Genomic DNA, 16267 nt, shown 5'->3' on the forward strand with positions numbered 1-16267 from the left:
CTCCAAAGTTGCCACCCATCCTGGCCAAGAGTACCAGACACCAACTCTCCTCCTGCGAGTGACCAGAGCCAGAGTCGAGAGCCAGGGCATCCCCCCAACCCCGGAGCCCCCCCTGCGTGCCCCCACCTCGGCCGTCAATCAACACCCATCAGCCCCGGACTCTGCGCGGGGGCGCGGTCCCGGACTCTGCGGGATCGCGACAGCTGCGCATCTAAGGACCCCTCAACAGCCGCCATCTCCTCCAAGCTGCAGGCCCGCCGCCCACAAAACTTAAGGTGCTCTCGCTCCAGTGCCCCGCGCTACGGTCCCCGGGACACGACTGAGAGGGGCCCGTGCACCGCCAGTGCGAGGAGCAGCGCCCGGCTGGGCCTCGGACCGGTCTCGCTCACCTCCTGGGGTGCACCGCCTTCCTCCGCCGCTGCCGCCGCCTCCTCCCTGTGAGTGCAGCGGGGTCTGACCTGTGGAACCACCATACCAGTCCCGCCCGCAGCCGCAGCGCCGCCGTCGCCGCTCCTCTGCCGCCTTAGTCGCCGCTCTTTGTTCCCCCTCCGAGATCCACCGCGTCAGCCGCCCGCTTCAGCCTCCTCGACGGGCCGCCACTACGCCCTCCCGGCCTCTCGGCCTCCGGTCTCTCCCTTTTCGCTGCACCCACCGCTGCCTTCGTCCCCGCGCAGCCGACGCCGCCGCCACCGACGCCGCCGCCTCCTCCTCCTCCGCGTCCCCCTTGTTTTCATTGAAAGCAAACAAGCATCATGGCGGCGGCCGCCGTCCCCCTCCCCCACCTCACCCCCTCTGCAGCGAGCGAGCGAGCGAGAGAGCGCCGCCACTGACGCTGCCGCTCCAACATCCCGGGCGCCCATTGGCCACCGCCGCAGGGCGCGACCACTCAGCATCCGGGGCGGTCGCTCTCCGCTCGCAGCTTCGCAGGCCCCGCCCTTTCTCTTCCCTCTCCCGGCTCTGGGGAGCAAGTGACCAGTGCCCGCCTCTCAGGGTCTGAGTTCCGGTCTTCCCGCTCTCTTCGTTTGTTACTGCCTTGTCGTTTATACTTAATCATCTTCTTAACGCTCCTACTCTTTCCAACTAACTCTTTGTTCTTCTTTTTTTCTGGTCTCAGGCCGTTCAGTTTTGTCCCTCTCTTCTCTTTTTTCCTTGATCTTCCTCCCTTTCATTTGCCTGTCAGTTACTTGGAAACAGGACAGGCTTTCAGACTTTTGAGCTTAGCCAGTATCTTGATCTCTCTAAAGACAAGACATTTAGTCGTGAATGATTCTTCTGGCCTCAGATATGCAGAAAATAATAGTTAATGGCCCGTTTCAGTCCATAAATGGTTGTTCAGTACAGTAAATTCAAGGACAATTCTGGTGGTGGGATCCTAGGGAGATGTAACTTGTCCTGAGCTGTGTTCGAAGATCAAGATGTTGTATTAAGGTGGTGGTTGAAAATGAGCAGAGAAAGGACTGAGCTGATAGATGGTGTTTGCATGAGGGTGCATTAGTTAACTAGTGGTCAAGGCCCTGTGCTCCAAGCAGGGCAGAGAGAAGAATCAGGCTCCAGCCTGCCATGGGTAAGGTCACAGCATGGGGGTGAGAGGCACGCCCTGCAGACTGTTAAAATCCAATAAAGATGCATGGAGCAACGGACTGGGTCAAAATTGGGAAAGGGTAGGACAAGGCTGTATATTGTCACCCTTCTTATTTAACTTATTTGCAGAGTATATATCATGTGAAATGCTGGGCTGGATGACTCCCAAACGAATCAAGATTGCTGGAGCTATAACAGCCTCAGATAGGCAGATTATACCACTCTAATGACACAAAGTGAAGAGGAACTAAAGAGCCTCTTGATGAGGGTGAAAGAAGAGAGTGAAAAAGCTGGCTTAAAACTCAACCTTCAGTAAACGAAGATCAAGGCATCTGGTCCCATCACTTCATGGCAAATAGAAGAGATAAAACTGGCAGCAGGGACAGATTTTATTTTCTTGGACTCCGAAATCACTGTGGGTGGTGACTGCAGCCATGAAATTAAAAGATACCTGCTCCTTGGAAGAAAAGCTATGACAACACTAGAAAGCATATTGAAAAGCAGAGACATCATTTTGCTGACAAAGACCCCTATAATCAAAGCTAAGGTTTTTCCAGTTGTTGTATACAGATGTGAGAGTTGGAACATAAAGGGGCTGAGTGCTGAAAAATTGCTGCTTTGGAATTGTGGTGCTGGAGAAGACAACTGAGAGTCCCTTGAACTGCAAGGAGATCAAACCAGTCAATTTTAAGGGAAATCAAGACTGAATATTCATTGGAAGGACTGATGCTGAAGCTCCAATACTTTGGCCACCTGATGCGAAGAGCCGACTCATGGAAAAGACCTTGATACTGGGGAATATTAAAGGCATAAGGAGAAGGAGCATCACCGACTCGATGGACATGAATTTGAGCAAACTCTGGGAGATGGTGAAGAACAGGGGAGCCTAGTGTGCTGCAGTCTATGGGGTCGCAAAGAGTCGGACACGAATTAGTGACTGACAGCAAAAACAACAAATAATGGTGAGCCCAGTAAATCAATAGTTGGGAATTTGGGCTTAATTGGGTGCTCAGGAAGGAAAACTGACCAACCTCTAGCCAGGGTCAAGATTTCGTTTACAAAAATTATATTACTCTGTATTATTTTATAGTCCCAGCAGCAATTTATCATGGATCCAGTTTCTCCACATCCTCACCATCATTTGTGTTATTACTATATTTATTTCTGTAATTATGAATGGTATGTATTTGGTATGCCATTTTATTTGGCATTTTCCTAATGATGTTGAATGTCTTTTCATGTGCTTATTTTCCATATGCATATCTTATTTCATAAAATGTCTGTGCATATTTTTTGCCTGTTTTAAAAGTTAGATTGTCTTTTTAAATGTTTGAGATGTTCTTTGTAAGTTCCACACGCAAGTCCTCTGTCAAATATGTGATTTGCAAATATGTCCTTTTCCATAATTTGTCTTTTTGTATTCATTAATAGGGTCAATTGCTGAGCAAAAGTTTTATATTTTATAAGGTTCAATTAATCAAGTTTTCCTTTTATGAGTCATACTTTTGGTTAAGAATTCTTTGCCTAATAGGTCTTGAATATTTTATCCTATATTTTTTCTAGAAGTTTTACATTTTACATACTTGTAAAAACTCACCATTTTGATTTAAAATTTGTATAAAGTTGAAGGATTAGTTTAAGATTTTTTGTTTTTGCTGTGGGTACCTACTTCAGCACCATTTACTCAAAACCCTATCTCTCTCACAGGAATGATTTTTTTTCCTTTGTTAAAAGTAGATGGACAAATTTGTGTAGATCTATTTCTTCATTTTCTATCTGTTCCATTCATCTATATGACTATCCCTCTGCTAATATGATACTGTTATTATTATTGTAGCTGGTAGCAAACACTTCACATTTAAAAGAATGATTGCTCCCACTTTTCTGTTTTTAATTTGTTTTGGCTCTTTTAGGGCCTTTGCATCTAAAATTTTGAATAAGCCTTTCTATATTTATAAAAATAAATCTTGTTGAGATTTCATTAAGGATTGTGGTAAATCTGTAAATGAGTTTGGAGAGAATTACCATCTTTGCTATGTTGAATCTTTCAAATCTTGAACAAGTTATGTATCTTTATCAGCATTTCATAAATTTTACCATATTGATCTTGTGCATGTTTTGTTAGATTTATACCTATTTCATTTCTTTGGAGCAATTCTAAGTGGTATCTTTAGTTTTGGTTTTCACTTGAATGTCATCAGCATATAGAAATACATTTGCATAGTAACTTTGTATCCTGCCATCTTTCTGAACTCACTTACTAATTCTAGATGATTTTTATACATTCCTTGGAATTTACAACATAAACAAGCATGTTGTCTGCAAGTAGAGAAAGTTTTATTTCTTTCATTCCAATCTGGATTTCTTCTTCTTCTTTTTTTTTTTTTTTTTTTTTGCATTTCCTTGACTTGTGACAGTGTTTAGAAATTCCAGTATTATGTTGAGTAGGAGTGGTAAAACCAGATATTGTTGCCTTCTTTTCTCAGTCTCATAGGGAAAGTCATACCATTAAGTATGATGTTCTCTATTGGCATTGTAAATGTTCTTTATGAGATTAAGTCCTTTTTTATTCCATAGAATTTTTATCATGAATGATTAACTTGTTGAATTTAGTCAAATGTTTCTCCTGTGTAAATTGAAATGTTCATATGACTTTCATCCTTGGTTGTGAAATATGTAGCCAACCTTTATAACTGGAAAGATAAACCCCACTTGATTGTGGTATATCATCTTTTTATCTGTTCTTTAATTTGCTAAATTTTTCTGAGGATTTTTACATCTAAATTTATGAGGGGTAATGGTCTGTGGTTTTCTTTGTTGTGCTATTTTTGTCTGATTTAGGGATCAGAATAGGATAGGCTCATAAAATTAGTTGGAAAGTGTCCTTCCTCTCTTATTTTCTGAAATAGATTAAAATCATTTATTAATTCTTTGAATGTTTGGTAAAATACTCCAGTGAAGTCATCTGGGCTTAGAGATATTTTTTCCATCTTTTTACTCTGAAGCTACCTCTGTCATGTTTGAAGTGAATTTCTTATAAACAACATAGAGTTGAGTTATTATTTTTTAATCCACTCTTCCACAGTTTGTGGAAAATTCTTAAAAGAGATAGGAATACCAGATCACCTGATCTGCCTCTTGAGAAATCTGTATGCAGGTCAGGAAGCAATAGTTAGAACTGGACATGGAATGTGGAAAAACAGACTGGTTCCAAATAGGGAAAGGAGTACGTCAAGACTGTATATTGTCACCCTGCTTATTTAACTTATATGCAGAGTACATCATGAGAAACGCTGGGCTGGATGAAGCATCAGCTGGAATCAAGATTGCAGGGAGAAACATCAATGACCTCAGATATGCAGATGACACCACCCTTATGGCAGAAAGTGAAGAGGAAGTAAAGAGCCTCATGATCAAGAAGGTGAAAGAGGAGAGTGAAAATGTTGGCTTAAAGCTCAACATTCAGAAAACTAAGATCATGGCATCTGGTCCCATCACTTCATGGCAAACAGATGGGGAAACAATGGAAACAGCAACAGACTTTATTTTCAGGGGCTCCAAAATCTCTGCAGATGGTGACTGCAGCCTTGAAATTAAAAGAGGCTTGCTCCTTGGAGGAAAAGTTATGACCAACATAGACAGCATATTAAAAATCAGAGACATTATTTTGCCAACAAAGGTCCGTCTAGTGAAAGCTATGGTTTTTCAAGTAGTCATATATGGTTGTGAGAGTTGGACTATAAAGAGGGCTGAGTGCCAAAGAATTGATGCTTTCAAACTGTGGTGTTGGAGAAGACTCTTGAGAGTCCCTTGGACTGCAAGGAGATCCAACCAATCCATCTGAAAGGAAATCAGTCCTGAATATTCATGGAATGATGCTGAAGCTGAAACTCTTAATACTTTGGCCACCTGATGCAAAGAACTGACTCATTTGAAAAGACCCTGATGCTGGGAAAGATTGAAGGTGGAAGGAGAAAGGGATGACGGAGGATGAGATGGTTGGATGGCATCACTGACTCAATGGACATGAGTTGAGTGAACTCCAAGAGTTGGTGATGGACAGGGAGGCATGGCATGCTGCAGTCCATGGGGTCATAAATAGTCAGACACAACTGAGCAACTCAACTGAACTGAACTGAATCCACTCTTCCAAATCTGTATTTTTTCCCCAAGTCTGTCTTTTAATTGGTGTATTTAGACTATTTACATTGAAAGCAATTGTCAATATGTGTGTGTGCGCATGTGCACTTAGTCATGTCTCATTCTTTTTGACTGCCTGGACTGTAGCCTGCCAGATGCCTCTGTCCATGGAATTTTCCAGGCAAGAATACTCGAGAAGATTGCCATTTCCTTCTCCAGGGGATCTTCCCAACCCAAGGATCAAACCCACATCTCTTGCATATCCTGCATTGGCAGGTGGGTTCTTTACCAACTGAGCCACCAGGAAAGCCCCCCGTTGAAGTTATACTGTCAATACATTAAAAGTTATAGCACCTTTTTGCTTCATCCATAAAATATAGTTAAGGAAACTCATTCAGTAATGGACAATCTATTGTGTTTACTTCTGTTTACTAATTGTATCGTTCTTCTTTCTTGAGTTCCTTTCTTTCTTGTGAACTCCTTTTAGCCATTCTTTAAGAATAGATCTGCTGGCAATAAACTCTCTTAGAAGTCCTTTATCTGAGAATGTCTTTATTGCCTTCTCTTTTATGAAGGATAGTTTCACCAGATTTACACTTAAGAGTTGACAGTTTTTCATTCATCGCTTGAAAAATGTTATGCCACTTCCTTCTAGCCCCATGGTTTCAGAAGAGAAGTCCACTGTTATTTGAATTGCTGTTGCTTTGTAAGTAGTACATTATTTCTCTCAAGCTTTTTCAATTTTTTCCCTTTGTTTTTAGTTTACAGAAGTATACTTGTGATGTGTCCTGGTGTGGATGTATTTGGGTTTCTCATATTTGGGATTCTCTCTGATTCTTGAATCTGTACGTTTATGTATTTCACCAAGGTTGGGAGATTTTCAACCATTATTTCTTTGATTATCTTTTTGGTCCCACATCTTCCTCTGCTCCTCTAGCCCTGGTTGTATGGATCCTTTATTATAGACCCACAGGTCCCTGAGTCTCTGTTTATTATTTTTCAGTCTCTTCTCTGTAGTTCAGATTGTCTTCAAGTTCAATGATTCTATCTTCTGTCATCTCCAATCTACTGTTGTACTATTCAGTGAGGTTTTAAATTTTGGATGTTGTATTTTTCAGTTCTACAGTTTTCATTTGATCCTTTTTTTATAATGTTTTTCTTTGCTGAAACTTTTTTCATGTGTTTCCAGATAATTTGTAATTGATTGTTGAAGTGTTTTTGTGCCAGTTCAGTTCAGTTCAGTCACTCATTAGTGTCTGACTCTTTGTGAACCCCATGGACTGCAGGACGACAGGCTTCCCTGTCCATCACCAAATCCTGGAGCTTGCTCAAACTCATGTCCATCAAGTTGGTGATGCCATCCAACCATCTCATCCTCTATTGTCCTCTTCTCCTCCTGTCTTCAATCTTTCCCAGCATCAGGGTCTTTTCCAGTGAGTCAACTGTTCGCATCAGTGGCCAAAGTATTAGAGCTTCTGCTTCAGCATCAGTCCGTCCAATGAATATTCAGGACTGATTTCCTTTAGGATTGACTGGTTTGATCTCCTTGCAGTCCAAAAGACTCTCAAGAGTCTTATCCAACACCACCATTCAAAAGCATCAATTCTTTGGTGCTCAACTTTTCTTTATGGTCCGAACTCTCACATCCATGCATGACTACTGGAATAATCATAGTTTGACTATACAGACCTTTGTTGGTAATGTCTCTGCTTTTTAATATGCTGTCTATGTTGGTCATAGCTTTTCTTCCAAGGAGTAAACATCTTTTAATTTCATGGCTGCAGTCACCATCTGCAGTGATTTTGGAGTCCAAGAAAATAAAGTCTGTCACTGTTTCCATTGTTTCCACATCTATTTGCCATGAAGTGGTAGGACCAGATGCTATGATCTTAGTTTTCTGAATGTTGAGTTTTAAGCCAGTTTTTTCACTCTCCTCTTTCACTTTCATCAAGAGGCTCTTTACTTCTTCTTTGCTTTCTGCCATAAGGGGTGTCATCTGTGTATCTAAGGTTATTGATATTTCTCCCTATAATCTTAATTCCAGCTTGTGCTTTATCCTGTCTGGCATTTCATACAATGTATTCTGCGTGTAAGTTAAATAAGCAAGGTGACAATATACACCCTTGACGTACTCCTTTCCCAATTTGGAACCAGTCCATTGTTCCATGTCCAGTTCTAACTGTTGTTTTTTGACCTTCATACAGATTTCTTAGGAGGCAGGTAAGGGGGTCTGGTATTCCCAATTCTTGAAGAATTTTCCACAGTTTGTTGTGATCCACACAGTCAAAGGCTTTGGTGTAGTCAATGAAGCAGAAGTAGATGTTTTCTTGGAACTCTCTTGCTTTACCAGTGATCCAATGGATGTTGGCAATTTGATCTCTGGTTCCTCCGTCTTTTCTAAATCCAGTTTAAACATCTGCAAGTTCATGGTTCATGTACTTTTGAAGCCTGGCTTGGATAATTTTGAGCGTTACTTTGCATGTGAGATGAGTGCATTGTGCAGTATTTTGAACATTCTTTAACATTGCCTTTCTTTGGGATTGGAATGCAAACTGTCTTTTCCAGTCCAGTGGCTACTGCTGAGTTTTCCAAGTTTGCTGGCATATTGAGTACAGCACTTTCACAGCATCATCTTTTAGGATTTGAAATTGCTCAACTGGAATTGCATCACCTGCACTAGCTTTGTTCTTTGTGATGCTTCCTAAGGCCCACTTGACTTCACACTCCAGGATGTCTGGCTCTAGATGAGTGATCACACCATCATGGTTAACTGGATCATTAAGATCTTTATTGTGTAGTTTTTCTGTGTATTCTCTCCACCTTTTCTTAATATCTTCTGCTTCTGTTAGGTCCATACTGTTTCTGTCCTTTATTGTGCCCATCTTTGCATGAAATATTGCCTTGGTATCTCTGATTTTCTTGAAGAGATCTCTAGTCTTTCCTGTTCTATTGTTTTCCTCTATTTCTTTGCACTGATCACTTAGGAAGGCTTTCTTATCTCTCCTTGCTATTCTTTGGAGCTCTGCATTCAGATGGATATATCTTTCTGCTGGGGTCCAGCCTCGGCAGGATCCAAGGGTACCCTCAGGATGAACGGCGTCGGCGAGAGAGAGACGTGAGACCAGCCTTGACAGGGCCAAGACTGTGAGGGAGAGAGAGAGAGAGAGAATGAATGAATGACCAGACGGGGGTGTTTGCAGGGTCTGGCAGAGTCTGGCAAATCTTTATTTTTTACTGTAGCTTTTATATTCTAAGTTAGTACATTTTTAGGGGAAGAAAGTTTAACATTACATCATCTTGCCCCTCAGGAAACCAGGGTGTTTACAGTAACTTCTTTGTGAGTGTCTTGTACATTATCTTCTGGCCTCGGGTCCTATTGACATTTTATGACCTAGGTGAATGCAAAGCTGTTTTCCTGTAATCTATTCTTTAATGAACACAAAGGTTAGTCCTTTTGCAGAAATTACTAGTTGAATTTGTCTAAAAGGTTTACAACACAAAGACTCTGCAGCTCCGGTGAGGCAGCCCCTGTTTAGCATTCCTGGTTAAAATGAACAATTCTAACCACTTTTAAAATAATATTTTTGTGTTACATTAATACGCATTTGCCAAGCAGGCTAGAATGCCAGCAAAGGGGTCTAAATTGAAACACTCCTTTCATCTTGGATAATCTTATAGGATACCGCCGTCCGGGGGACATGTTGATTAAAGTTCTCAGTTGATTCTGTTTGGAGAGAGATCGGGGAAGGCCTTCTACCTGTGTCACAGAAATTAGGGAGTAGTCTAACATAGCAAGCATCAGAAAGACAGAGATCATCTTTAAGGTGAGTGCCGGGGCAGCTTTTCGAAATTCCTGAAGTCCTGATCTGCCTTGCTTGTCAGGCCTTCTCCTCATGACCTTGTCATGGGTGGGATCTCGTGTGGGGGCTCCCAGCACCTTTCCTTTTCTTCTTTGCTTTTTGCTTCTCTTCTTTTCTCAGCTGTTTGTAAGGCCTCCTCAGACAACCATTTTTCCTTGTTGTATTTCTTCTTCTTGGGGATGGTTTTGTTCACTGCTTCCTGTACAGTGTTACAAATCTCTGTCCATAGTTCTTCAGGCATTCTATTATATCTACTCTCTTGAATCTATTTCTCACTTCCACTGTATAATCATAAGGGATTTAATTTAGGTCATACCTGAATGGTCTAGTGGTTTTCCCTACTTTCTTCAATTTCAGTCTGAATTTGGCAATAAGAAGTTTGTGATCTGAGCCACAGTCAGCTCCAGTCTTGTGTTTGCTGACTGTATAGAGCTTTTCCATCTTTGGCTGAAAAATTATAATCAATCTGATTTCAGTATTGACCATCTGGGTTTTTATGCCAGCTGCTTTCAAATCCTTGTCAGATAATTCCAACATCTGATTCATCTCAGCATTGGCCTCACTTGACTGTCCTTTCTCATTTGAATAGTGGTCTTCCTGCATCTTTGTATGACAAGTGATTTTCTTTAGTACTCTTCCATTTTGGTTATTTTCTCAGGGCACTCTCAGTCCCACTTAATCTTCAGTGTTATCAGGCAGTCACCACGTTAGTCTGTGGTTTCTACCTGCTTTTGTAGATTCAGTTCCAATGACAGTTTAGTTTTCTGAGTCCTTGTCGTGCATTGTGGTCAGCCTTGTCCCCCTAGCATTGCGGCGCTTCTGCTCAGTGCTGACGTGCCATATGTTGGAGCAGGATGTACTTCTTGAGTTTGCCTGCTGCTTGATGTCTACAGCAGAAGATACCAGGGGTGGGTCTCCTTCGGCCACTGGTGAAGGTCAGGGAGGCATAGCGTTTTTCCTGCTGGTGCCATTGCAGGGCCTGCTAGTCCCTGATTATGGTGTGCAATCTGGGACACTCTGAGACTTTGCTGCTGCAGGCAGATAGCACCGTCACCAGTGCACTGTCCATGGAGTGACAGCTGAGGAAGCCAGGGGCTTTGCTGCTCTGCGGCTGTGGGTGGATCACGTCGCTCAGGTTGTGGTTCAGGGGTGTAATCCAGTTGAGGTTTTAATCGAGCGTCTCAGCTTTCCTCATTGGCTTATTGTTTGGATTATCTGGAGTCTAAGTCAGTTATGTGTCAGTATCTGCTTTCTAGCTTCCAGACTTCTTAATATATTTATTTATGTGGCTGGGCCGTGTCTTAGTTGTGGTATGCGGGACACAGTTCCCTGACCAGGGAACGAACCTGGGCCCCCTGCATTGGGAGTGCAGAGCCTTAGCCACTGGACCACCATGGAAGTACTCCAAACAGAAAGTTTTCCCCTCTCTTCTCTGCGTTTTTGTTTTGTGGGTTTCTTTACTTCTCTTACCAGGTGGCACTGGTTGTAAAGAACCCACCTGCCAAGGCAGGAGACACAAGAGACTCAGGTTTGATCCCCGGGTCAGGAAGATCCCCTAGAGTAGGAAATGGTAGCCTGTTCCAGTATTCTTGCCTGGAAAATCCCCGGGACAGAGGAACTCGGCGGGCTACAAAAATGTATATTTATTGGGGCTATTTTCATTTCTTATTTCATTTTTGTTGTTATTAATTTCTTCCTCTTACTATCTTGGTATTTACTATATATTATCTTTCTAGAAGTGAATGCTTAGCTCATTTATTTTGAATTTTCTTTGTTTCATTCAATAAAGTCCAGACCAGACTCTACACATGTATGACTCACCTCACTTGCTGCTCCCTAGTCCCAACCGCACTGGGACTCTAGGACCTTTGGTGGGTGGCTTTGCCTCTCTGCGCCTCAGCTTCTACATCTATAAGATAATATTTCTCCCTCTTGAAAACTGTGAAACGGTTAAGAAGCAACAGTTAAGTTGCTGTGAAAATGGTTAAGAAGCAACACATGAAATTGTTTAGCCCAGGATGGGGCTGAGTGGTGGTGGTGGTGGTGATGTGGTGTTAGCAGTGGTGGAGAAGGAGGAGGAAAAGGAGAAAAAGAAGGAGAAGAAGAAAGATAACATTTGTTACATCAAAACGAAGTGTGGAACCAACAGGGACCTATTGTATAGCACAGGAAACTAACTCAATAATATATAATAACCTATAGGGAAAAGAATCAGAACTAAAAGAATTCAAAACTAATGTTTACTGAGTGCTTATTTTGTGCCGTGCACTATTCCAGGATGTCTCAACTTTAGCACTGCTGATATATTGGGCTGGATAATTCTTCGTGTATGGGGGCTGTCTTGTACAATGTAGGATATTTAGCAGCATCCTTGGCCTCTGCCTACCAGAGTAACAGTAGCCTCTAACCTACCTTCCAGTAACAGCTGCAGCCTCTTCCCCAAGTTGTCACAACCAAAAATGTCTCCAGACAATGCTTAATTTTCCCTGGGCACAAAAGTATCCTGATTGAGACATGCAGTTTACATTTATGAATTTATTTAATCCTAATCATAAACCTAATGTTACCCTCATTTTACAGATCAGTATCTGTAAGCTGAGCTTCTGTAAACAAAAGCTCAGAGAGGTTCAAAGTAACTTCAAAGCCACGGGGCTATTAAGCATTATTTGTAATTGTAGAAACCAGAACAAAGCCATACCAAATCAACCTACATGTCATTCAATATACTGTGAAACATGCATACATAGGAATTTTGAAAATTTTAACTACTTGATTTATTTACAGTGAATAAATCTCAAAAGGGGCTTCCTAGGTGGATCAGTTCAGTTCAGTCGCTCAGTCGTGTCCGACTCTTTGCGACCCTGTGAACCTCAGCATGCCAGGCCTCCCTGTCCATCACCAACTCCCAGAGTTTACACAAACTCATGTCCATTGAGTTGGTGATGTCATCCAACCATCATCCTTTGTCATCCCCTTCTCTTCCTGCCGTTAATCTGTCCCAGCATCAGGGTCTTTTCAAATGAGTCAACTCTTCACATTAGGTGCTCAAAGTATTGGAGTTTCAGCTTCAACATCACTCCTTCCAATGAATATTCAGGATTGATTTCCTTTAGGATGGACTGGTTGTATTCCCTTGCAGCCCAAGGGACTCTCAAGAGTCTTCTCCCACACCACAGTTGAATAGCATCAATTCTTCAGTGCTCAGCCTTCTTTATAGTCCAACTCTCACATCCATACATGACCACTGGAGAAACCATAGCCTTGACTAGATGAACCTTTGTTGACAAAGTAATGTCTCTGCTTTTTAACATGCTATCTAGGTTGGTCATAACTTTCCTTCTGAGGAGTAAGCATCTTTTAATGTCATGGCTGCAATCACCATCTGCAGTGATTTTTGAGCCCCCCCAAAATAAAGTCAGCCACTGTTTCCACTGTTTTCCCATCTATTTGCCATGAAGTGATGGGACCGGATGCCATGATCTTAGTTTTCTGAATGTTGAGCTTTAAGCCAACTTTTTCACTCTCCTCTTTCACTTTCATCAAGAGGCTCTTTAGTTCCTCTTCACTCTCTGCCATAAGGGTGGTGTCATCTGCATATCTGAGGTTATTGATATTTCTCTTGGCAATCTTGATTCCAGCTTGTGCTTCTTCCAGGCCACTGTTTCTCATGATGTACTCTGCATATAAGTTAAATAAGCAGGGTGACAATATACAGCCTCGACATACTCCTTTTCCTATTTGGAACCAGTGTGTTGTTCCATGTCCAGTTCTAAGTGCTGCTTCCTGGCCTGCATACACATTTCTCAAGAGGCAGGTCAGTGGTAAAGAATCCACCTCTCATGCATCTGTTTGATCCCTGCATCAGAAAGAATCACTGGAGGAGGAAATGACAACCCACTCCAGTGTTCTTGTCTAGGAAATCCCATGGACAAAGAAGCCTGGTAGGCTACAGTCCATGGGATCGCAGAGTCAGACAAGACTCAGTGACTAAACAACAACAAAATCTGAAAAACCACACAGAAAGAAAAAGCAAGTTGTGGACATATTTGAAAAAAAGTGAAAGTGTTAGTCGGTCAGTTGTGTCTGACTCTTTGCAACCCCCAGTAGCCTGCCAGGTTCCTCTGTCCATGGGATTTCCCAGGCAAGAATACTGGAGTGGGTAGCCATTCCCTTCTCCAGGGGATCTTCCCAATTCAGGGATCGAACCCAGGTCTCCTACATTGCAGGCAGATTCTTTACTGTCTGAGTCATCAGGGAAGCCTGTGGACATCATTTAGGTAAGGATAAAATATGCAATATGGGGATTCTATTAGTCTTTCCTCAAATGCCAAGTGGCTCTTGTCCTTCTGTTTGCATGTACGGGGAAGAGAAACCAGGCAGGGCGTGCTGGCTAGTAGCTGCCACCACAGAGCTGTCCTGGGAGAGAGGAGGTGCCCCTGGCCTTGGCCAGCCTGGCACTTCTGGGCCCCCTGGGCAGCTGGGAATAGTTCCTGAGCTCCGCCTGGGCTGGGTGACCTTGAGGACCTCAGGAGGTTGTGCTGCAGCCCAGTTCGCCCACTCTGCATTTCTCTGTGGACACCTCTAACTGGCGACGCTCCCTTTCCTTTCCTCTTTGCTTTCATTGAGGTGTAACTAACAAATAACACTGTATTAGTTTCAGGTATGCAGCATAATGATGTTTGTAGAAACTGCAAAGCAGTCAGTAAGGCAAGTAACCTCTACTTTCTGAGTCTCCGTTTTCCCATCAGTGATATGGGATGAGGCTATCTCATGAATGGAGTTTTGAGGAAAATTCGAAGACCTGTATGTCCTGAGCCTGTACCCTGCCCTGGAAAGGGTAACCTTTTGACTGGTAACTTTCCTGTAGGAGTGCCTGTAATTCACCCTAAGACCGCCAGGTGGGGCCATTAGCATCAGGGAAGAAAAGCAGCCAGAACCGAAGTGGAATGGGCATCTTTTGTCTCCTGAACAGTTTTTTTGGCTTGTTGTTTTTTTCTTATAAAATATTAATTCCCCAGAGGAGACAGAATCACAGTCTCTATTGGGGCTAGGGTACCTGCATTTTAACAAGTGATTTTAGTACACACTATGAAAATCTGAGCCCCACTGATTGAGCACATGGAGCAGTTTCTCTCCCAGAACCTGTGCTTAGTCGCTCAGTCGTGTCCAATTCTTTGAGACCCCATGGACTGTAGCCCTCCAGGCTCCTCTGTCCTTGGGGATTCTCCAGGCAAGAATACTGGAGTGGGTAGCCTTTCCCTTCTCCAGGGAATCTTCCCAACCCAGGGATCGAACCCAGGTCTCCTGCATTGCAGGTAGATTCTTTACCAGCTGAGCTACCAGGGAAGCCTTCCCAGAAACTAGCACTCAAGAAAATATAGTTATGCTTTATTGAGGGATTGAGATGGACTTTAAAAACTTGAAAAATAATTTTCAAGCCTTTCAAATAGCAGCATCAATTTACATAGTGGGAAGAGTTAACCTATATTTATATAAATTTACATGTATTTTTATTTTGAGTAAACGGATAGATGTTTGGGGTTTTTAATTCTTTTCTTTCCCCAATTCAAAATATATTATAATTTATAAAGAAATGGATAGAGAAGAATGTGGTACATATATACAATGGAATATTATTTTGTTCAAAGGAACAAAACAATGCCAATTCCGTACTGAGGTTGTCATACAGAATGAAGTAAGTCAGAAAGAGCAAGACAAATAGCATATAATATCTCTTATATGTGGAATCTAGAGAACCGGTAGAGATGAACTTATTTACAAAGCAGAAACAGAGTCACAGATGTAGAAAACAAATTTATGGTCGCCAAGGGGAGAAGAAGGGTTGGCATGAACTGGGAGATTGGGACTGATGTATATACACTACTATATATAAAACGGATAACTAGTGAGAAGCTACTGTATAGTGCAGGGAACTCAGTGCTCTGTGGTGACCTAAATGGGAAGGGAATCTAAAAAAGAGTAGATAAATGTATATGTATAACTGGTTCACTTTGCTGTGCAGCGGAAACTAACCCAACATTGTAAAGCAGCTATACTCCAATAAAAATTCGTTTAAAAAAGAGAAAAAACCAAAATGTATTGTCATCTAATATAATTTCTTATTTAAAAATCTGCTAGGATTAAAAAGTAAAATAAAAAAATTTTGCTTTAAATCTGTCCTATAAAATTATCATAAATCAAGTGAAAGATGATAATGCCAGAAACGTATCATTAACTTTCACTACTAGTTTAGGGAGGGCCTAGGGATGTTTCCTGTGCAGTGCGCCTGTATCATAGGAGAGCAAAATTTGCTGCCCCAAAATGTGACTTTGTTTCCTTATTAATTTTCTATCTGGATGATCTATCCATTGGTGTAAGTGAGATGTTAAAGTCCCCTACTCTTATTGTGTTACTGTTGGTTTCCCCTTTTGTGGCTATTAGTATTTGCCTTTGCATTAAGAACCTCATATGTTGGGTACATAAATAGTTACAATGGTTATATCTTCTTCTTGGGTTGTTCACTTGATCATTGTGTAGTGTCCTTGCTTGGCCCAGGACCTTCAGGCCCACTGTCCAATGGGTCCCAGGGTTGATGGGATGACTCCATTCGAGCCCGTTTGCTGGCTTTGATCTTGATGCCCCTGCAGGACTCCACACTGTGCACATCCCCCAGCCTTGCACAGAGT

The 16267-nt window shown here is 42.3% G+C and overlaps 1 protein-coding gene across 1 annotated transcript in view; it reads right to left on the reverse strand.

Annotated features, from left to right (window-relative positions):
• The window catches only part of CNOT6 (CCR4-NOT transcription complex subunit 6), a 79795-nt gene extending 79006 nt beyond the window's left edge, over positions 1-789 (reverse strand). Inside the window, exon 1 of the mRNA XM_043910666.1 lies at positions 390-789. The gene's annotated coding sequence lies outside the window, so the exon portion shown is untranslated. The remainder of the gene's footprint in view (positions 1-389) is intronic.
• Between the last annotated feature and the right edge of the window lie 15478 nt (positions 790-16267).

This window comes from Cervus elaphus, chromosome 9 (assembly GCF_910594005.1).
Source record: "Cervus elaphus chromosome 9, mCerEla1.1, whole genome shotgun sequence".
Lineage (NCBI taxonomy): Eukaryota > Metazoa > Chordata > Mammalia > Artiodactyla > Cervidae > Cervus > Cervus elaphus.